The 22,807-nt window shown below is 38.6% G+C and overlaps 1 protein-coding gene across 2 annotated transcripts in view; it reads left to right on the top strand.

The window, feature by feature from the left end:
* TENM4 (teneurin transmembrane protein 4) overlaps positions 1-22,807 on the top strand; it is a 2,712,352-nt gene that overhangs the window by 1,690,201 nt on the left and 999,344 nt on the right. For both annotated transcript variants that reach the window (XM_077867222.1, XM_077867224.1), the window contains one exon: positions 20,879-20,939. The gene's annotated coding sequence lies outside the window, so the exon portion shown is untranslated. The remainder of the gene's footprint in view (positions 1-20,878; positions 20,940-22,807) is intronic.

Raw genomic sequence — 22,807 nt, 5'->3', positions numbered from 1 at the left:
CTCACCCAGAAGACAAACCAAAGATTGGCAGAAGAGACTCTTCACAGTTAATCCTAAAGAGGAGGCCATATGGGAAAGCTATAGGAAGGGCAGAGTCCCAGGTGGGAACCAAACTAACTTGTGAGACTAACCACAGATGGGAGGGACACCACACCCGCAGAGAGGGCAGAGAAGCAGACCCTGCATGGGCACCCCAGACATGAGAAGAGGAGTACACATAACACTGGGTTTTAGAAACCAGAGAGACTTAATTCTGTGAGTTTTTATAGTTGGTAGGGCTTAACACTGAAAACTTTAAAAATCAGCGGGCTTGGCTCTGGGATTGCTGGAGAGCTCTAGGAAACAGTTGGCACCTTAAAGAGATAAAATAATAAACAACTCCAGGGAGAAAACAGTATAAAAGCAGCAGTCTGAAAAGTGTCTGGGGTTTATGGGAAGAAGGTTTATTTACTAATCTTGGAACAAGTGCTGTGGGGCAGAGATCTTTAGGAGATTTTCCAAGAGCCAAACAGCAAGTATGCACTGTTTTTCCCACCATCACCCCATGCCTCACCAAGCCTAGATACCTGATACTTGCAGGAACCAACACAATCCCTCACCACCTAGCTTGCCAACACTTTGTGCCTTACCCCTGCATTTTCCTATGGAGCCACCCCATTCAATTCATCTCACTCTGAAGGAGTCCCTCCGAAGCAGTGCCTGATGGGTCTCCTTTTTTTAAAGATATTTATGTATGCATGTACTTGAGAGAGAGCACCGGCACTCACAAACCAGCAGAGGGGCAAAGGGAAGAGGAGAGTCCCAAAGAGACTCCCACTGAGTAGGGAGCCCAACTTGGAACTTGATCCCATGACCAAGAGATTATGACCTAAAGTGAAACCAAGAGATGGCTGCTCAACCACCTGAGCCACACAGGCTCCCCGTGTTGTATCTCCTTCTTCAAGTAGCCCTGACAGTGACCAGCACTCCTCCAAATCTACTCTTGCCCTGGGAAGAGGAGAAGATGACTTCACACACCAGTTTGACGGTAGCCCTAGCAGTGGGCTAGGAGTAGACATCTGATCTGAGTGGCAGTCTTGCCCACCAACAGAAACTTCACAAGGACAGCAAAAAGAGCCCTATTGTTTAGGGTCACTGCAATCCCACCAGACAGACAGAGGGCAGATATCTGGTCTGACTGCAGGCCACCAATGAAGGTTTCTCACAGGACAACACAAAGAGAGTGCCCTGCAGTCTAACATCTCTGCAAACAAAATGAGGTCAGGCATTTGGTCTGACCCAACTACAAGCCCATGGTAGCTTCAGGCTGGCCCCCAAACAGCACAGGGATCAAGTCCTGCCCCAAATAGGCAAAGGGAACCATTGGAGCCAACTGGAACCACACACACACACGCACACACACACACACACACACCCTTGGGCTGAGGAAACTCCTTCTAGACAGTAAACTGGGGCAGTGCTAAATAAGGCTGAACATAATTGTTTCTCTTCGATCAAGTATGATTCTTTTGCATTGACCGATGTCCAAGTCTGAAAACTACTTTATTATTTTATCCGTTTTTCTCTCAGTTATTTTGGACAAGAGGTTATATCTGGTCCCAGTTACTCCACTTTGGCCAGAATCTACAGATTTGATTTTGATGGTCTGAAGACTAGATGAGGAGTTTATTATACTTTATCTTTTAACAGGGGCAGTAGAGAACAGATGAGATTCTGCTTCCACTTCCACTGGGAAGTATAAGATGTGTTTTAAGAAATTCACCTTGATAATTATGGGGAAGATAGTTTGAGAAGAAGAGAGACTGGAGGCACAGTGGTAGATTATTTATATATGGTTATATGTGGTAGATGATAAGCTTTCTCTGCAAATCTAGGGAATAAGAACACATGCGTTAACTTTCACTTGTAGTAGGGAGGAAGGATTGTGTTAAGTGCTTTCATCGATTGCTTTGCTTTTGCATGAAAGGGTATGAGAGGAAAAAATAAATAAATAAAAGCAAATTAATACAGAGAAATAAGCCTGAGGCTAAGATTTGTTAAATTCACAGCAGGATAATTGTTCCTTTTTAATGGAGATTTTTTATTATTATTATTTTGAAGTATAAATGGCAATTTTACAAGGGTCATCATCTCCTCTCCCTCCTCCCATCTTGAAAATTGGAGGGGAAAAAAACCAGAATTCTGATGTTTGCCAAATTCTATCCATTTCTGGTCTCGTTTCCCCATACTTACCCTTCTGCACACGTAATACTTAAGAAGATCATTGATAGGAAAAAGAAACTACCCTACTAATGTTTTCCTATTCAGATCTAAACACCTTTTCCACAGACTTTAAAATTGAACTGGACAGAGACTAAGAGAAACTACATTTGTGAACAGGCCTACCAGGACCCCTGGGGAATAAGAGGCTGATCTATTATTTATTCTTTCTACTTACATTATTTGGATTTTCAAGATGAACCCAAATACAGTGGCCTCTGGGCACTAAAACACAGGAAAAGGCAATGATTTATTGACAAATAATGTTAACAACACAAAGGTAGTCTGGAGCAAAGATGATGATGGTAGTAATAGTCAAACTGCTGACCATCAGGGACAGTGTATCAGGAAAACAGGAATAAATTCAGGTTGTTTTCATTACATACACTTACAACCAGCAGCAACTTTAGAAGAGGGAGCTGAGAATGTGGTATAGATTGGACAAGAGGAGACAAAGAATATATGACTATCACAATTAGAATACATGTTATCTAAAGCACAATAGTTATTTATAGATCTTTTTCAAACTCATACTCTCTTTAAGGGCCTTACGCTGTAGGTATAAAAGCTTTTGTAGTTACACAGAAAATAAAACTGAATTTTAGAGATGGTAAATAAATGTCTTGTTCTAGATTTCTTCTGCCTTATACTTCTATACACAACTCCTTCCCCTTGTGGTACAAGGCCTCACACATAGTAGCAAAAATTCCTATGGTTCTACTTCTGGGGTCACTTAGATTCATTCTGTGGGGTCTTTTAAGTTCTACTACAAACCCCTGCGTTCTATTCTGGAGACTCTGGTTTATACCCAGTTACTTCCTACTTGGGATTGCCTATAACAGAGCAATTGATTTAGTCTGTTGTAACTGTGAGCTTGGAGTCTTTCTATCCTAAGGAGTTCCAGTTTATCCCTATGTTGAGCTCTGACTCTTAGGATCCCAGCCTGGATGGTGCATGTCTAGAGAAGGAATTCAGTTACTAGGAGATGCAGGATGTAGGAGTCTGCAAATGTCTGTTCCATGTTTACAAAGCATGAACTTAAAAAAAAAAAAAAAGGCATGAACTTTAGAGCCAGAACTAACCTATGTTTAGATCTTAGCTCACTACGTACTAGCTGTGTACCTGGGGCAAGTCACTAAACCTCTGAGCCTCTAGGTTCTCTTCAGTAAAATGGATGCAGCACTACCTTACAGAGTATTGCAGGGTTTCTCAACCTTGACATTTAGACATTTGGGGCCAGATAATTCCATATTTTGGCAGCTGTCAGTTGTAAAATGTTTAGCAGTGTTCCTGGCCTCTACTAAATAGATGCCAGCAGCACCGTCATATCCCATATTGTAAAAAATCAAAGTTATCTCCAGAAAATGACAAAAATCCCTTATATGGCAAAATTGTCTACAAACAAAAATTGAAAACTGCTGGGCTATTACAGGTATTACAAATAATGTATAGAAAGTTCCTTGCACATAGTAAGTACTCAGTAAAAGGAGCAATTCTTATCAATATCATGGTTACCAAGATAATACAGCTATGCAATGGTAAGAATGGGCCTGAAAATCAGAGTCTCTCGCTTCCCAGTAAGGACTTCTAAAATAAAAGATACATAGCTCTTTGAGGAAATCTGTGAAGTCAAGAATAAAGCAGTGAGCTGAAGAGATTGATTGAGTTAGAAAATGGACAAACAATTAAATTTAAAGATGAGCAATTAAAAAATATTTTCCCATTTAAAAATACAAATGGCCAATAGGTGCATGAAAAGGCACTTAAGATCTCTAGTCATCAGAGTAGTACAAATCAAAACTATAATGAGATGTCACCTCACACCTGTTAGGACGGCTCTAATCAAAAGGACAAGAGATGACAGATATAGATGAGGATGTGGAGGAAGGAAAACCCTATGTACTGTCAGTAAGAAAGTAAAATAATGCAGCCATTATGGAAAACAGAATGTTACTTCTCAAAAAAATAAAAAATTTAACTATCATATGATTTATCAATCCATTCAAGGGTATATAGCCAAAGGAAATCAGGATCTCAAAGAGATAACCTGAACACTTGTATACATTGCAGCACAATTCAGCACTTGTCACAATAGCCAAGATATGGAAACAACCAAAATGCCCTTCAGTGGATGAATGGATGAAGGAAATGGAGCATACGCACATGGAGGAATGGTATTCAGGCATAAAAAGGAAGCCCTGCATTTGCAACAGTATGGATGAATCTGGAGGGCATTATACAGAGTGAAATAAGCCAGAAAGTAAAAGACAAATACTGTATGGTATCACTTATATGTGGACTCAAAGAAAAGAAAAAGCCAATTTCATAAAAGCAGGGAATAGAATGGTGTTTTCTAGATATTTTATTTAGACCTGGGGGTAGGAGGCAGAATGGAAACAGCAATGAAGAACAAAGGATACAAATTTTCAGTTGTAAAATGAACAGGTTTTGAGGATCTGATATACAGCATGATGACTGTGGTTAATAATACAGTATTGTATATTTTAAAGTTGATGAAAATAGATCTAAAGCATTCTCACCACACAAAGACACAAAGAGGACTTATGTGAAGCGATGAATGTGTCAGTTACCATTATATTGGTAATCATCCTACGGTGTATATGTATACCAAATCATCACGTGGTACACTTTAAATACATGCAATTACATTTGGCAATTATTCCTCAATAAATTAAAAAAAAAAACTCCACTATGCTCCTAAAAATTAAGAACTCTAAAGAACTTTTGTTTATATGGGTTATATCTGACAATACTTGCTATACAAGAGATTAAAACTAGAAATTTTAAAAACATTTGTTGATCATTTAAGCTAATAATAAACATGGACCATGTTAACATAAATAACATAGTTAAAAGTAACTATATATATTACAAAACAAAGGTAAGTTGTATTATATTTTTCAAATCTCTTTAATGTGGCTTAATACAAAACAGCTGTATTATCATATCTGCCACTACGTTGAGTCTGTTACAAAAATTATAGCCTCTGGAAAGCTCTTCTATATCCGTGAGACAATGAGAATAGAATATTCTGGCAAGTAACATCCTCTTGTTACTGAGATAATAATGTCTGACCTCACAAATCCCTTGAAAGTATCTTGGCGACCTATCAAAATCTTGTATCCCATTGAGAACCATTGGACTAAAGTCAGGTGTGGGTGTGGGGTCCATAAGAAGAGAGAATTCCAAAGAAGACTGGACTGCTATTTAGAGAGCAGAGGGTGAAGGGCAATGACAGCCTTGCTGGGGTGTTGAGACTTTATTTTGAAGGCCAGTGTTTCCCAAACTGGTGCTCAGTGAAATATTCTGAGTAATAACAGTAGTAATGTGTTGGAAAACATGATTGCTCACCAAAAAGTTTGGAAAATGGCACACCATGTCCTCTCATAAAATTCACAATTCACATAGCACATTCGTGAGCCCTGCTATAAAAAAATAAAAATAAAAAAATTAAGTCCGTATAACCTGGTGTCTCCCAAGTTATTGAGCAAGGAAATCTCACTCACTGCACATCTTTTGACTCTCCCCCCAGAACACTGTTTTGCTGGGCACTCCATTGGTCTGGGGGACCATCAGAGGGCTGTAAGCAGAGCAGTCTCAGGTCAGAGTGCACTTATAGAAATAGGTCTCTTGCTTTTCTGGAGATTATTCTTAAGGGTAGAAAGACTGGAGGTAAGAAAACTAACAACTAGAAGCTTGTTGCATGTGAGAAAGGATGACGATTGGACAAAGGTTATGAAAAGAGCAAAGAGAAGGAGATTGGATTTAGAAGACAATCAAGTGGTCTAAATTAGTCTCCAAAACAGGGCTGATCTCATCCTTTGTAGGGCTCCTCTTTGTTCCTTTTATTTAATGTTTTCTTAATTACTTATTTGTATTTGTGTATAATGGGCCTAATTCATTTTAAGAGTAACAATATTAAAAATCATAGCAAATCAGATGACATGAGTTGTAACCAATTAGAACAGACACCCAGTCTAGGGGCCAGAGCAGGGTTCTGCTGATGGTCCAGGCATTCACACCTTAAATGCTGCATCATAGTAAGGTCCAGTACCCCAGGAAAGGAGTTGGGGTGGCCACCCTGTAGAGGAAGCACCGAACTGAACAGCTGATACAGCCAAACCATGCACACAACTGACTGTCAGCCAGACATGTAGGTCTTTTTAAGTATGTGTATAAATATAAAATACATTCCCTGGAAATCATGATATTTTTAAAAAATGAATGAAGACTGCAGTCTTGCTGTGTGTAAAGCATGCTGCTGAGGCCTATGAATAGTTTTCTTAATGTGGTCTGGTCAGGGCAACAGGCCCAGGGCTATCCCTCTCTCCTGCAGGCCATTTATTTCTGTTGATGCAATTGAGAATCTATCAGTTGATTCAGAGACTCTTCAAGGCAACACTCAGGGACCAGAAATTTCTAGGCCCAGTTTCAGGACTGGTTTTACCTCTACCACAGGAAGGTAGGGGGTTCAAGTATATGTTTTTACTCCTGCCTGGAAATGCCTCTATGAATGTAGCACCCAGACTTGGAGGAAGCACCAAATGATATGTGGAAACCACAGTCTGGCTTTGCAGGGAGTGAGGGATTCCACTGGGTCTGATACAACAAGTGATAAACACCGCTTTGGATCACTGCCCAAGCTTTTTTTGTATCTCTTTGGTTGGGTGGAGAAAGCATGTGCTGGGCTCTACAAGGGTGATTATCAAGTTGTGAGTGAATGGAATAAGCTGGATGCCGTTGCCCTCCATCACACCCCTGCCTGCCTGCCCCCACCCCACAGCTTGGTCACACACAACTCCAGAACACTGACCTGATGCTTATTGAGGAGGCAAGCAGTTAACCAGGCAACGAGCAGTTGCAGCTTTCCAAAGTCAAATTGGTGGATGGATCAACATCTTAACACCTTCCAGAAGAGAGATGACTACAAGGAATATGGTTTGTTTATAAAGAAGGTGGGAGAGAGAGAAGAGAAAAAAGGAAGAGAAGCAACAACACTGAGCCAAAAGACATCTATTTGAACTTTATTATTTGTAAGTTAAAATGTAAGTGTTAGAAGTCCAACAACACATGTTTAAAAAGCATGTTTTAACATCGGTAGTTCTTGTCAAGCTGGAAATCACCATCACCTGGCCCACACATGAGGAACCAGAGCCACAGAGGTGCTTGACTGAGGTCATGGAAAAAGTTAAGAGACCCAGCACCTGGGTTCCTGAGCACCTACTCAGTGCTCTAATGTCCTCAGAAAATATTGGATATAGTCGATTTGTTCTCTTGAGAGTTGGAATTTTTAAGTGCTTTATTCAACAAAGAGCATAGCACTGGAAGTCAGAAAACTTTTGGCCAGAAACATGAAAGCAAGAAGTAGAAAGGCTTCAGGAAGGCCTCTTAGTGTCTTGCTTGTCAGTTCATGCATTTGTAAAATGGAGAGAACCCCTGCTTCACAAGCTTCACAGGACCCAGAAGGATTTGGTGCAGGTTACAGAGAAGAAACTATTCCTTGCTTGTGTCCTCCTATATCCTTTCTATGGAAAATCCTCTTGAGCCCAAAAGAAAGTCTAAACATTTGAGATGTTCATTATTTCAGAAGTCCCCACTGACCACCTATTCTATTCTATTCTATTCTATTCTATTCTATTCTATTCTATTCTATTCTATAGACTTTTGCTTTTTTAGCTCTTAGAAAACAACTTAGAAAAGTGTTTCTAGACACACACACACACACACACACACACACAATTCCTCCAACGTAAGACAAAATTTCTTACTTGATAATTGTGTCCCCATTTTATTAAAATACTTCACTTGCTTCTTCCTAGGTGCTGACTTCTTACCTCCTTCACCTCCTGAATGTGCTGATAGCAACTAACATCTGTGCAGAATCCTACACCTCACAGAGTGGTTTTCTATCTGTTATGTGTCATGGCTGTGGCAGACAGACAGACTTCATGGGTGTGGATCCCACATTCACTCTTAAATATCATTACCTTATGAAGGCTTCAGACTCCTCATCTGTTAAAGCACAGAAAAAATATGAAAGTAATACTGACCTCAGAAAATGGTTTCAGGTTTAAATGAAATAAATTATAATAATGACTAACATTTATTGAGAATTGATTCTGTGCTAAGCATCACACTAAGAATTAAGGAGGGCGGGGCATGGAGTTAGCTTTTAACTTAAATGCGAATCTATATAAAAGTACTCAGCAGAAGTACTGAGCACAGTGCTTGGTATAGAGTAAGCAGCAGACAGATGTTAGCTTTCCATATAATCCCTGCCCCTACTACTGGTAACTCATCACAGGAAGAGTAAGGAAGGAGATGACTTCCCAAGGAAGGAACTGATTTTTAGAAGAGGTAGGCCACTTGCTGAGGCCAGGCCTTTTTGCAAAAGAATTGAGAGCAGACCATAGTGCAGGAAAGAGGACTAGAGAAAAGGAAACAGGGAAAGAAATGCTATACTCCCCAAGAAAAAGTCACAGAATGCCAGCTGGTCAACAAGGGATAAACTTTAGGAGTTGAATATGCCTTGGGTTTACAGTGGGTGATTTCCATTGCAGGAGCTTTCTCTATAACTGTGGAGGACAACCTCCTGGAGTGTCTGCTCACCAGCCCTGTTAGGAAAATGTGACAAGAGAAGTTAATTTCATTTATATCCTCGAATGGCATTATTAAGCAGTAGGCTGTGCTGAATTTAACTCCGCTTTCCTTGTTGGGGCATTTCCTTTAAACTGAGTGCCCTGTTGAAGCCCTTTTTAGTATATATTTTCCAGATATACAAAACAATATTTTTTGCACTATATTTTATGTGGCTGGCTTATTCTTTATATAAATATTTACTGAACACAAACCTGTGTTCCGGTTGCTCTACAGGATGTGAGACATTGGGGGAGATCTAGGACAAGCACTTGAAGATCTCAGAATCTTAGAGGACAGTCATGAAGGCCCAAGTAATATGATGGGAAGGGCTTTGACTGCTACCAAAGATGCCGGATGTTAACTTGGGGCATTAAGGAGCCTTAATGATTCTAAGTGGAGACTTATAGGATCCAGTAGCAGGGACAGCTTTGGAGGTATGAGGAGTTTCAGGTAGTGATCTAGGCAAGAGAGAAGTACATTGGCAAGGGAGTGACATTCAGTGAATAAAGCTTGGTGATCAATCGCATTTGGCCTGTTAAGGAGGGGACATGTAGAGAATGTCTGCAAGGACATTTCCTTTTGCCTCCAATGTATTCATTGAACAGATATTCACTGAGTACCTACCATATGTCAGGACTCAGGCCAGGGGTTGAGGACAGAGTAGTAAAGCCCAAAGACAAATGACAGGGTAGGTATGGAAGGGGCCACGGAAGCACAGAAGAAGAGTTCCTGCTCCAGAAAGGAAGCAATATCTGAGAGACATCTGAAGAACGGGCAGAAATGAACTAGCTGAGGAGATAGAGAGGGAGGAGTGAGTTGCAAGCAGAGAGTGCAGCGTGTATACAAAGACCTTGCGCCAGGGATTTTAGTGAATGCCCCAGAGACCGATGAAGCTCAGTGTGGGTAACATACAGTAGATGCGAAGAGATGAAAAATGAGGATAGAGAGATATGTCTTAGGGAAGTCAAGGGAAGCACAATAAGAGGATCACCACCATTTCCCCCAACCATTCCACCTTCCCAATGACCTGGGGAGTCTGGGATTCTCAAAGAGATCAGGACTCTCTGGGGATGGAGTTGGAGATCCAAGACTACAGCTTTAGTATCTGAGATGACCACAGAAATCTCTTTCCCCTCCTCTCTCTCTTATTTTCCTCCTTCTCCTCCGCCCTTTCATTCTCCTCCCGCCCATCCAACAACCGATATACTGTGTTTTGCTTTACTTTTAGTCCTTCATACTGACTATTCTCCCAGAAGCTCCTTCAGGCCACTACTCAAGCATTATGCCCTCTCTAAAACCTTTCCAGATCCTGAGCAAGTTGAATTAGATGCTTTCTCTACTATGTTTCTATAGCCAGGAATCCCTACTTTATCATTATTCCAGTTTGTCCATCTGCTTCTCCCTTTAGATGCAGAATTCCTCTTGAACAGAGACTGTGTCTCATATGCCTCTGAATCTTCAGTATCTAACCAGAGTCTGGCATCCTTGATGCTCATATAAATGTTTGTTGAAAAATAAAGGGGTGCCTGAGTGTCTCAGTCACCTGCCTTTGGCTCAGGTCATGATCCCAGGGTCCTGGAATCAAGCGCCACATCAGGCTCTCTGCTCAGTGGGGAGCCTGCCTCTCCCTCTCCCTCTGCCTGCTGCTCCGCCTGCTTGTGGTCTCTCTCCCTCTCTCTCTCGCTCTCGCTCTCGCTCTTGCTCTCACTCTCGCTCTTGCTCTCGCTCTCTCTCTGTCAAATGCATAAATAAAATATTTTTTAAAAAGAATTTTTAAAATGTTTCTACTTAAGCACAGAAAATTAAAATTCTCTAATATCCCATATAAGTTTTAAATATCTCTGAGTCAGTGGAACTTCTAGCTTAGGATATGCTGTATAACCAGCCTGGACTTCGACAATGATATAGCTAACATCAGCACATATTTCCTGCATGCCTAACAGATTTCTAAGTGCTTTATGTTTACTAACTCATGTAATTCTCACAATTCCAAAACAATGTGGCAGACAGGGAAACCAAGATAGAAAGGTTAAGTAAGTTTTCCAAAGGCACACTAGTGAATGATGGAGCTAGGATTGAAACCCTAGCGATTTGACTCCAGATGAGTATAGTCTTATCAAAGCACAATTTCACATTGTCCCAATTTATTTATTCTGAAACAGCAATACCTATGTCTTTGTTATAGATGAAGAAATCAAGGGCCAATAAAATCAGGTTATTAGTTTTACTCCCTAAAGAAGGAGTCATCAAGATCCATCTAGCCACCTTCTACAACCATGCTTGGTTCTTGTATGTGCCTAAAGGAACTATACCCACCTTCCTGCTTCTGCTGAAGCTTTAGCCCCAAGCCTATATGAGATACACACACTGTCCTGGTAATCTTGGTAAAAACTTTGGGGGAAGAGGATGATAAGAATATCTAATATCCTTTCAAAATGCAACCTTGAACAGAGGAAAAACTAGGTGTTCCATTTTCCTTCTTTGGGCCCACCATGAAAATTTCTCTCCTACCATCTAAACTTGGAAGAGGTAGGACTCTCCAAAAAATTGGTACTCTTCATACGTGCACCTTCCCAGCATAGGATGAAAGGAATAATCCATAATGAGAGGAATCTTTTGTGTTTCTGATGCTGAAAAACTCCATCCATTGTTGTGATAGCTTATCTCTTTGAGATCACCATTTTGTCACCAATCCATATTTCTGCTTATTAAAGATTATTTCCATTTTGAGGAGGGAGACTTGAGTGACCAAAGCATTATACTGTGACCAGTGCCACTGATCTTACCAGGGCCATGCATATCAGCAGACCTCTTGTTCCTTATGAGTATAACACAATCTTGCTTGTCTTTATTTTTCTCTTTGACTTTCATTGGAATCCATAGGAGTAGAAGCAGGGTCAAACTCTTTCCAGATGTAATTATTGGAAAGAAATACTTTTATTTCAGTGTCTTTAAATGTTAAGAGAAGTATAGTTTTAACATTGAGGAACGCTTGGATTGAAGTACTAAAAATGAGAACAGGAGAAAGGACTCAAGCATATTCCTCATTCTTATTTGTGACTTGGATATGAACATTGGCTTCAGGTTGAAAGTTGGCAGCACAGAAGTATTTTAACAAAAGTAATTTGAAGCAATAAAAAAGGCAGTTTGCCATTTTTATATAAGTAATAGAAGTTCAAAAAAGGCAAGTAAGAAAAAAATCAAAGCATTATTAGTTTGGGGATTTTTATTGTACTCTCATAACTAAAAGAATAAAAAGTTCCATTTTTCAAGGGCAAAATCTATAAGACAGCTCTGAGTATGGATGGCCACAAGAAAAAAGCCAGCAAAAATATATATAATATGAATAAGTCTGATTCCCATGTCTGGCACATGGAGTTAATAGTTAACAATTAAGACAAAGCATGTTCACATGTGTGTTAAAAGAAGCATGCATTAAGTATTCATATTGCACTACTCCCTAAGGACAAGAAACAAAAAATGAAGAGAAAAATGAAGATATTACAAGACATTATTTTCACTTTCAAAAGGAGGTTAAATAGCTATATACACAAATGTTACAAAGCAGAGAAGTAAAAATGGGAAGGCTTTCAGAAGCTCAGAGAGGGGCCCCTGGATGTCACTGTACACCAGCAATCAGCAGGCATGGATGACACATTTGTGGTTTTCCTGCTGAAGTGACCATAGATAATAAACGATATGATGGTAATTAAAAAAAATAAAAGAGGGGGACACTGAGTGTGATCACCATTCAGGGAGTCCTATGGGAATACCTGTAATAGTAGCACTGGTGAGATGCTATGTAAGTGCTTTATATAATTTACTGTGCATATGCCAGGCACATGCATAGGCATTTTAGTACCTGTTTCACAGATAAGAAAACTCTAGGGAAACAATGGAAGAGCCAAGAGTCAACAGCTAATTAGACAGTCTTGGAATGTGAATCCGTGCTCTGTCACTTTCTATCTGTATGAATTTGCTGAACCTCAGCTTCCTCATTTACAAAAAGAAAATATAGATAATCACACTGAAGTATTGATGTAAACATCAGAGATGGTAAATGTAGTGTCTAAGCAGAATCCTTGGTATGGAATAGTAGTAGGTGCTCTACAAGGCATATAGTAGGTGCTAAGCTACAGTGATGGGTGGATAGGAGGATGGATGGATGGCGAACAGACAAAAACACATAATGAACTAGCACTAGATAAAAAACAAAAGATGGCTGCTGAACATCTGACTTGGGGCCCTCCATTCGACATTTTAGCTTGAAAAGAGCCCCAAAAAGGGTAGAAAACACGTATGATTAATCCCATTTGAAACATGAATAAACCTGAAATCTGATCTGTTTCCTCGAGCTCATTCACACAATTTGATTAGCCAACAAATACTAGTTGAGCACCTACTCTGTGCCAGGTACTATTCTACACACTGGAGACATGGTAATGAAACAGACAAAACCCCCTTCTCTTTAGAGTAACAGGTAATAGACAATAAGCAAAACAAATAAGATTATATTCTTACCTTGAGGAGATGGAGCAAGGACAGGAATCCATATTTCTGGGGCTACAAGATTACATAGACTAGACTGGAATCAAGACTATGTATATCTACTACCCACAGACTCCCAAGTCACAAGATCAAATACTCACAGCCACAGCAGCCACTTTCTGAACTCAATTCTGCGTCTTTTAAAATTGCACATTTAACTGTGGCATGCATGGGGCAGAGGTGGTGCCAAAGTGCAGAGGTCCCCCACCCTGTTATAGCTTGATCCCAGAAAGCCCCGAGAAGAGCTGATCACAGGGCTTTCAAACCAACGGGAAAATTGGGGTCACTCGTTGCTCTATTGTGTTGCATTAGTTATGCTGTGGTTTCATAGCTTCATGGAAGGGAAGCAGATGGAGTCCCTGACCTTGGGTGTTGACAAGCTAAAAAACAAAAAATATCCCCCAGGCTCCATGTGGTATCTGGATAATATCACACCATAGCTAAAGGCCAGACCCTGGCCAACATTCAAAAGTGATGACAATGGATTAGCACCACTGTAATGATTATAACTGTTCTGTTAAGCACTTGGTCTATGCCCAGTCCTGTAATGAGGGATCCAAACCACAGAGAAAATATGACCTCAACCATCTGTAAAACAGAGATAGACTTAAAATTCTTACCACCCAATTATCTCTTAGTCTGTCCATTTCTCTCTATTCTCACAGCTATAACTCTAGATTAGATCACCATCATCTCTCACTTGAATGGCTTGAGCAATCCTCTAACTGCTCTCCCTGCCTCCCTCAATGGTTCCTGCTGCTCTGTGGCAAAAGCACACACCCTTGAGCATGATTTGCAAAGTCCCTCTTTTGTCCATGCCACAGCCACACTGAACTCCTTATAACTTCCCCAAATATGCAACTTTCCCTCTAATCATTAGAATTTCCTTTCTTCAGCTGGCCAACCCCTACACATCCATTCTCTTATCTGAAGTGTTACCTCTTAACGTTTAACTCTCATTTTAATTCTCCCTGAATTCTAAGACTAGGTTGGTGGTTCCTCCCATGTAGTACTCTCCTATAACTTGGCCTTCTCAATTGGTAAACACGGAGTAAGTAACTGAATGTCTGTAATTAAATTAATTACACTGTCTCCCAGAGACCTAACAGCAAAGTTGCATGCACTCTAGTACTTATATTGCTGATCTTTCTCTCTTATTCACCCCCAAATTAGACCTACTCAAGAAGTAAGTGTGCTTACCTACATTTCAGGCACAAGGGTAGATGGATGGTGCCTTTGCCCTAAACAGTGTGCTGTCCATGAGCTTTCCCTCCTAGGAGTGTATTCCCATCCCTGGATGGTAATTATACACTTCAGTCAGGAGAAATGGACCTCTGAAGTTGATTCCTTGTTCTTTCTACTTCAACTCACAACTGGGGCATCTAGGTGAATTTAACTTTGTGACAAATTGTTTCATTTCTTACTTAATGGGTTATAAAAAGCACTAGGCTCTCTATATCATTGTCCCAGTAGATGCATCAGGGTAGAACTCCATGGGGTCCTCTGCCACTATACATCTTCTAGAAATAGATTTATAGAATCTTAAAGTATTCATGATAGAAAAACTTTAAAGATTATTTGACCCCAAACTCTTCCTTCCTTCCTTTTTTCCTTCCTCCTTCCTTCCTTCCTCCCTCCCTCCCTCCCTCCCTTCCCTTCCCTTCCTTTCCTATCTTTTCCCTTCACCTCCTTTCCCTTCATTCCTTCTCTCCTTTCATTTTTCCTTCCTTCCTACATACCTATTGTGTATCAGACAATATGCTCAAAATTGGGAATTTAATCTGGCAGAAACAGATCAGCTTACTTTACAAAGCTTATAGTCCTTCTAGACCTTTAGGGAAGTAGTCAATCACAATACCTTTTGCTAGAGAAGGACTTGTTCATTTATTCAAATGTTTACCCATTTTGGGACATGTGCCATTGGAATAAAATAATTGGATCCAGTTTCTGTGAAATAGTCATGTTCTATTGAAACCTGTGTTCTCATTTGGAATGTCAATTGTGATTAAGAAAAATCAAAGTTTACGTGTGTATAGTTAATATGAGAGAAGTTAACATGTCTCATTATCTGAGAGTTTGGCACTGGAACCAGCAAACATTAAATGCTAAATAAATATTTATTGCAAAATCTCTCCTTGCTTTAAACACTTCCTCACCTTGTCAGTATTTATTAATCTTTCTTTCAAGTGCCTTTTGGCTTGACCAAAAACATAAATGTATCATCAAAGGCCAAAAAGATAGAGAACCAACATATATGAAGTGACAGATTTTATACTAGATCCAATGGTACTTACAGTATCTCATTTATTCTCATGGAAATCCTTGAAGTTGCATATATATCACCTTATTTTGCCGATGAAAACTTAAAGCCTACATGAGTTTCAGTGGCTTTCCTGGTGTGATATAGCTGGTAATTATGAAGCAAACTGGGATCTGTCTAGTGTTCTCTTTAGTTGTGTACTGTGTGATCTGAACAATGAGCATTCTAGAATTGATTTACACAGCTTTTTGGGATAACCATCCCACCTTTTTTAGGTGACCATTTTAATGAGTCAGGTATGATTTTTATGTTTAAATTTGTGTCTTCATTTTAAAACAATCAGTCTCATTACTTTAAATGCAATGGTGGTATTTAATGCTTTATCTTGAATGATTATAACTAAAATTCATCCCTATTTTTTCTTTAATTTACATCTCCAAAACTCTTTCTCTCTGATTAAGAAGACTCTTTGCACTAACTCTGAAATTCTGGCGGCCCTGAATTTTTATTATCTCTCATTTTCATGTTTCCTTTTAACTTACATCAAGTGTAGGCATATAAATCCCTTTTATCTTATAACCACTGCCTAGCAATGTTTCCTAGAGTAACTGCAATTACCCTCACTATGAGACCATTATACTTGGATTTGTTGAGATAACACCTTCCCCACCATCCCACCCCCAGCATATTAGTTAGGTTACTTGATTTTAAGTTACAGAAACCAGCCTAAAGTGGCTTAAGCAGAACAGTGGGATTTATTACAAGAGAAAACTGTTGTCTCTTAAAAAAAACAAAGTCAATAATACAAATAAAGCTCAGAACACTATCTGGACTCTCTCTAGTTCTCATCTCTGTCCCTCTTTGTATGGCCACTTTTTATTCTTCCTTTGAGGATTGGCTTTCTTTGGTCTCTTTGGTCTCTGGTCCACAAGAAAAAAGCTCCCAAATGTACACACTACAATTCAGCCATCTGAAAAGAAAAACCCTAATATTCTTGGATCCAACTTCCAAACTTCTTCGGAAAAAACTCTGAGGACCAAGATGGCAGCACTTGGTCCAAGCAACTGTGGCCAGGAATGTAGTATCTTTATTCAAAGTAGCTGCCAAGAGTCTATTGTATGATAGGAGGTACGGGGCTTAAATAGAGATAATTGTAAACTGATCAGATTCTGAAATGATTCTGCTACTTTGCCTCATTAAATAATCTATTTTCTTAGCAGTTTTCTAACGAGAAAGGTAAAGCCAGAATCAGAGATTTAAAGATGATAGTGATTGTTTGCAGCAACTATGAAGGGGACTTAGCATGGTGAAAATCATGAGGGCAGGGACCACATCTATCTGTTTATAGCTGTGTTCATAATGTTCAACATGATGTTTGGCAGTCAGTGGAAATGGGAGATCTACTAATTAAAGGATTCATAAAACTCAAGGGAAAAGTGTTCATTATACTCCCTCCACTGATACAAAATGAGAGTAAGAAATAAAGAGAGAGAGAGAGAGAGAGAGAGAAAAGGAAAAGTATTTCCAAAGTTAACATATTAGAGAGAGCACTGGAGGATGTTCTCTGCCTGATTGGCACATAGAAATTGTCTTGCTCCAAGTGAGCCCTGGATCAGCATTTTCAGTATCTAGGATTTTAAAAGTGGCACTAGTGTTTGGAAGTCTTTTAAGGCCTTGGAGGCAAATACTGTATATAATCCAAGAAGCTCTATTTATATATACATGTTTATAATGGAAGAACCTTCCTCATATAGGAAAGCTTGAAAAAAGATGAATAGTTCCATGAACTGTAAATAATTAAACACTATTCTCTATATAGAAAGCTTTGTATTCTAAAAATTCATGCCCTTCAGATTATTTCCTATAGCAATCTAGATTATTGAAAATAAAATATTTTCAAAATATATCCTCTTGAGTGGATTTTGTTTTGTGTAATTTCTTGATTTGTTTTTTATTATTATTATTTTTAAGTCTCTGTATCTATTTGTAAGGTATATACTTTATTCACCTGGACTTCATGTGCCTTGTTAAATGGATATAAATAGTAGTTTTGAGGTAGAGTAGGAGTAGAAGAGGGGAATAATAAAAACATCCTTTAGTTTGAAGTTTGGTGCATGCGTTCCCCTGTTAAGTTACTGTTTATTCTCAGTCAAGTGCATTTATTTAAAATGGGTGATTGGGTTCAATGATCTTTAAAATTTGCTTGTACTGTATTATATATTTTCAATTGGAACATATTTATTGACAAGGAATAATTTCTGGAAAGCAAATCTTTAAAATAGTACTAAGTATGAGAAAGACATGGGGGGAAGTGGTCTTAAGGTGGCATTGTTTATAATAGGAGAAACATAGAAAAAAACTAAATATCCAATATAAAAAATGATCACATAAATCCGTGGTCTTTCCTATAGATAATATGGTAAAGTGTTTTAGATCAAAGTGGGAAGGTGACAGTGAGAGTCTGACTTGGGGCAAACACAGCTACAACAGGAACTAACTGGAGTGTATTTAGAGAAGGCACAAAGGCTAGTGAGAGAACCAGAAATAGTGTCAAATGAAATAAACTGGGGGAACTGGGGATGTTCCATTGGAAGAAGAGGAAGCTCAGGAATTTAAACTTCTCTATAGTTGCTGTGAAGAAGAGAATAGAATGGTTTGTAAGGTCACATGCGAGAGAATTAGGACCAATGGATGGAAGGTTCTGGAAGATCAATGTCAATATTAGAGATCAAAGACTTTTGTATAACCAAAATGAGATATGCTGCCTCTGAAGAACATAAATACTCTACCATTGGACATGTGCAGTATGATTCTGCTGAGATGGGAATGTAGAAGAATCTGAAGGACTATATGAAGAAGTTCAAAGACCTTTAAAGTTCCAGCCCTGAGGTGGTCCTAAGAATTTTGGTAAAAAAAGATTAAAGCAGAAAGTCCAGGGAGAAGAGTATCATGTGACATTGTTTACATAGGATAATTCTCAATGTCCTTTTAAACATCATTACTGTCTTATTCTAGACCCACTGAAGCAACCAACATAATTCAGAAGCTGTCTACTTCCCCTGATGTTTCTATTTGGGCTACCACATTTTCCTTTCACCCTTGTATAGAATTTATAATCTCCCTTTACAGAGAAATTCATGGGAAAGATTATATTGCCTCCATAATGAACTCAGGAGTAAACAGATCTAGGACATATAGGTAAAACCGTTTATTATTTTTAACTTAAGCAATGTGCACTCATTAAAGAAAAATATTTTTAAAAATCTAGAAGAGCATTAAGTAGGAAAAAAAAGTCTATAATTCGAGTATACAAGTGACCAAAGAAAGTTAACATTGTGGATTTTCCCTCTTGTCATGTTCCATGTCTTTGTAGGATATAGATTTAATTTAACACAAGAAAGTTCTTTCTGTGTTTGATCTTCCAGCAAATAATTAAATGAGCTTTTTCAAGAGTTAAAAATTCTTCAGTGAAAAGACTGAATAATAATCTGTCAGGAATATCATAAAGGGAAGTGCCATCCTTAGACAAGAAGATCTAATCAGGAGTTGACAAACTTTTAATATATATGGCCAGATAGTAAAAATTTTAGGCTTTGCAGATCATATAGTCTCTATTTTAACCACTTAACTCTGCTATTGTAAGCACCAAAGCAGCCACAGACACCATGTATACAAAATGGGTATGGCTATGTGCCACTAAAACTATCAAAACAGGCTGTGTGCCAATAAAATTTTATCAAAACAAGGCTGGTTTTAGCCCATGGGCTATAGTTTGCCAACCTCTTAAATTAAACCAAATGGCTTAACGAAACCAAATAGCTTGTTGGCCTTTTATAGCTTCAATGCTTTTATCATAACAAAATGAGCTGAAAGCCTTGTTCAAAACAAATGAGAGTTTTGGCAGACTCCTATAGTCACCTGAGTTAAGAGACTAGTTCAAGAAAGTCCACCTAGCCAGGTCTCATCAGGCAAACACTAATTTTTAATAATTAGGCACCAATAACCCAAACTAGAAGACTGAATAATAAATGCCTTGAGAAAGGATAGATTTAGAAAATCAAGACCAGTCACTTGCACCCTCTGAAGATAAAATCTAGGCAAGAAGACTGGAAAGCAAATATTTATAATGAATTTAGCTCAGTCAGGGTCTGGTATATAAATGCCTGATAAATAGTGAGTAAATCAGTTTATTATATTCTAATATGACTTGTTATATCATAGAATATGATATAACATATTCTAATTCATTCAGTCTATGTTGCTATTCAACAGACACTTACTGAGTGAGACTTGTTATGGGCCAGGAAGTCTACTCAGTACTGACAGCATAGCAATAAATAAGATCGATAACAATACAAAACTATAAATGCCAGATTAAAGACCAGATTCTTTGATAAAATTTCACAACCCAAACCATTAATGCTCAAGTGGAATTAGAAATAAAGTGCTATAAGAACGTGGTGGGCATACACCTGCATCAAGCCATATAGGTAACATTGGTGGTCAGGAGGGGCTTTTGGGAGAACATGATAACTGAATGAGTCCTAAGCCTGAATGAGGCCAGGCTGGTAAGAGGTCTTATGGCAACTGGGAAGGCATGTCTTTCTAACCAGAGGGATCCTCATACTCAAAAGCCTATGGGTGAGGGTGAGTGAGTGATTTTCTAGAGATGCAAATGAGTTAAGAAGGCCAGGAAGGAGATAGCAAATTGAGAAAGCACAGAGCCTGGAATCTGTTCCTGAAGAGCCCTATAAAACCTGGTAAGGAGTTTTGCCTTGACCCTTAAGGTGGGAAGCTATTTTAAGCAGAGGAGTACCTTGATGAGATCTATATTTCAGAAAGACCAGCAAAACACCTAATGGGACATTAGAGGGTTTTCAATAAAACTTTGTCAGGTACTTCTGGCCAAGGGTTGGAACTGGCACCAATGTGTGGGCCAGAGAGCATAGCTGTACAAGAGACATACGGGGTTGTGGCTAAAGAAGTAGAAGCAAGGTAGTTCTACTACGCATTCCTCCCTTTCCTCCTTACCACATACTCAAGCCTGCCTTGCAATACAGTTCTACCAGAATATGGTCAACTATGTCTCTGTTTTAAAATGTCTCCACTTCCGCAAGAGTAACGATACTCTTTTCCTCTTTGTCTTTACAGATCTGTCATTGAGAGCGTGGATTTTCCACAGGTCCATCTCCCCAGATAACTGGTTTTGTTGGTGAGTTATATGATTCTTTATGGTTTTGTTGGTGAGTTATATGATTCTTTATCTTCTGTTTATCACCTTTGGTCATAAGCCAAGTTATGGTAAAAGCTTGACTCAAATAGCACTTTTTCTTCTTGGGCCATTTTGTGTTCATGATTCTCAGACCTCCTGCCAACACCTTCAGAGTTCTGTCCATGCTTACAGCTAGGTACACCACTGGGTATATAGGTATTCTATATCCCTTTAGAGGTAAGCCCTCTTTAGGCTAGCATTGAATTGCTGATCAGTTGTGTATAATGCAAATGTTTGTGATGCATATATAAAATTTAAATCCTCTAGAGATTTTTTAACATCCAGAGAAATCCTGTTACAAAGTGACAAATATATCTGAAAAATTAATAAGCGTTCCTTTTTTGTCTTCTTCAAAATGTGATCATTTATTCACATTGGAAGTGTGCCTAATACTCAAAAATGAAACTTTGATACCACACCTGCTTTTGTTTCAAATGTCATTGAAATGTTGATGATGAGATAGTTTTCCCCAGATTGGAAAAAAATCACGGGTAGACATTAAAATGAGATATTTCAAGACTTCCTGAAAAGCTTTCAGACCTTTCCATAAATTGCATTCCTTTAGAAGAATGGAATATACTTCTAGACATGATATCTATTCTGGACTTTTTCAGAGCATGTTTTATAGTTTTTGAATGATCGGGATGCTGTTCTGGCTTTTTGTTCTGTTTTATTGTTTTGTTTTGTTTTGTTTTGTTTTGTTTTGTTTTTGTTTTTTTGGGGGGGAGGCAAGTATCTAGAGGTGGGTGATAGAAGAAGGTCTTTTGTTTCTATAAAGAAAAGAGTTCATTCTGGAGACTGTTGTTCCTTGCTTTTAGCACAAAATATTTCTTGATGTGTAAGTGCAGATTGAGAATAATAAATGTACTCAGAAGGCAGTTAACAACACGTTTTTTAATACCCACACATTTACCTGTATGACTAGTAATAATTTGGAGAAAACAGAAATAGGTTCAAAAAAATATAATTCACTTACTAATAACTGGTTTCTTTTTGTAGTTCTCTTCCCTTTATTAGTACCTTTGTCAATGTTTCACTACCTTTTTATGCACTCCTGGAGCAGTAATTTTTGGATTTTCTGGGGCTGCCATAATTTTTTCTCCTTTCTCTCATTGATGCATTAGACCTTGCACTTTGATTTGGGTTTCAGAAAATAAAGTCAATACATGCCTTCCACCCACCTGCTTCCATATTCCTCCATCCGTTCCCACATTCCCATCACCATACCTCACAAAAGCCTTACTATTTTTACTTTTGATTCTAGGCCAATTCCATTTCATTTTCCCCTTCAAGTACAATGTAATCACTTCTGGATTGTTGGCACATTGTTGAAAACATTGGTATACTCAAATCTTTTCGGTTTTTTTAACATCATAAAAAGCAAAATCAGAATTGCAATTACATTTGAAAAGCATATTACACATGTCTTAAAATCCCAAAATGCCATCTGAAATAAGTTGCAAGGAACATTTCTGGTGTGTCCCTCAGCACACCTGTAGGAATTATTTATATCTCTACAATACTGTTTAATTTAGTTCAGTTGCTAACATTAATATAGGACAGAGTATCAAATGGTTTAGTACAATTATTACATAACAGGAAATGTTAACTTCATTCAAAAACTTCTGTTTTTACCTTTATGGCAAGTTGGATAGAATAACTTGTCCATAATATCAACAAAAATATTTCTGTAAATACTCTATAAACAACAGAAGAATATTAGTGCTAGTACCACAAGAATGATTACCCCTGTAGATGATGTGTTTTGGCCATTTCCTTCAGGTTTTTGAGTGGTCTGGTGGATTCTA

The sequence above is a fragment of the Canis aureus genome, chromosome 23, assembly GCF_053574225.1.
Source record: "Canis aureus isolate CA01 chromosome 23, VMU_Caureus_v.1.0, whole genome shotgun sequence".
Taxonomy (NCBI): Eukaryota; Metazoa; Chordata; class Mammalia; order Carnivora; family Canidae; genus Canis; species Canis aureus.
The sequence above is the reverse complement of the archived record's forward strand: the minus strand, read 5'-3'. Positions and strand labels throughout refer to the sequence as shown.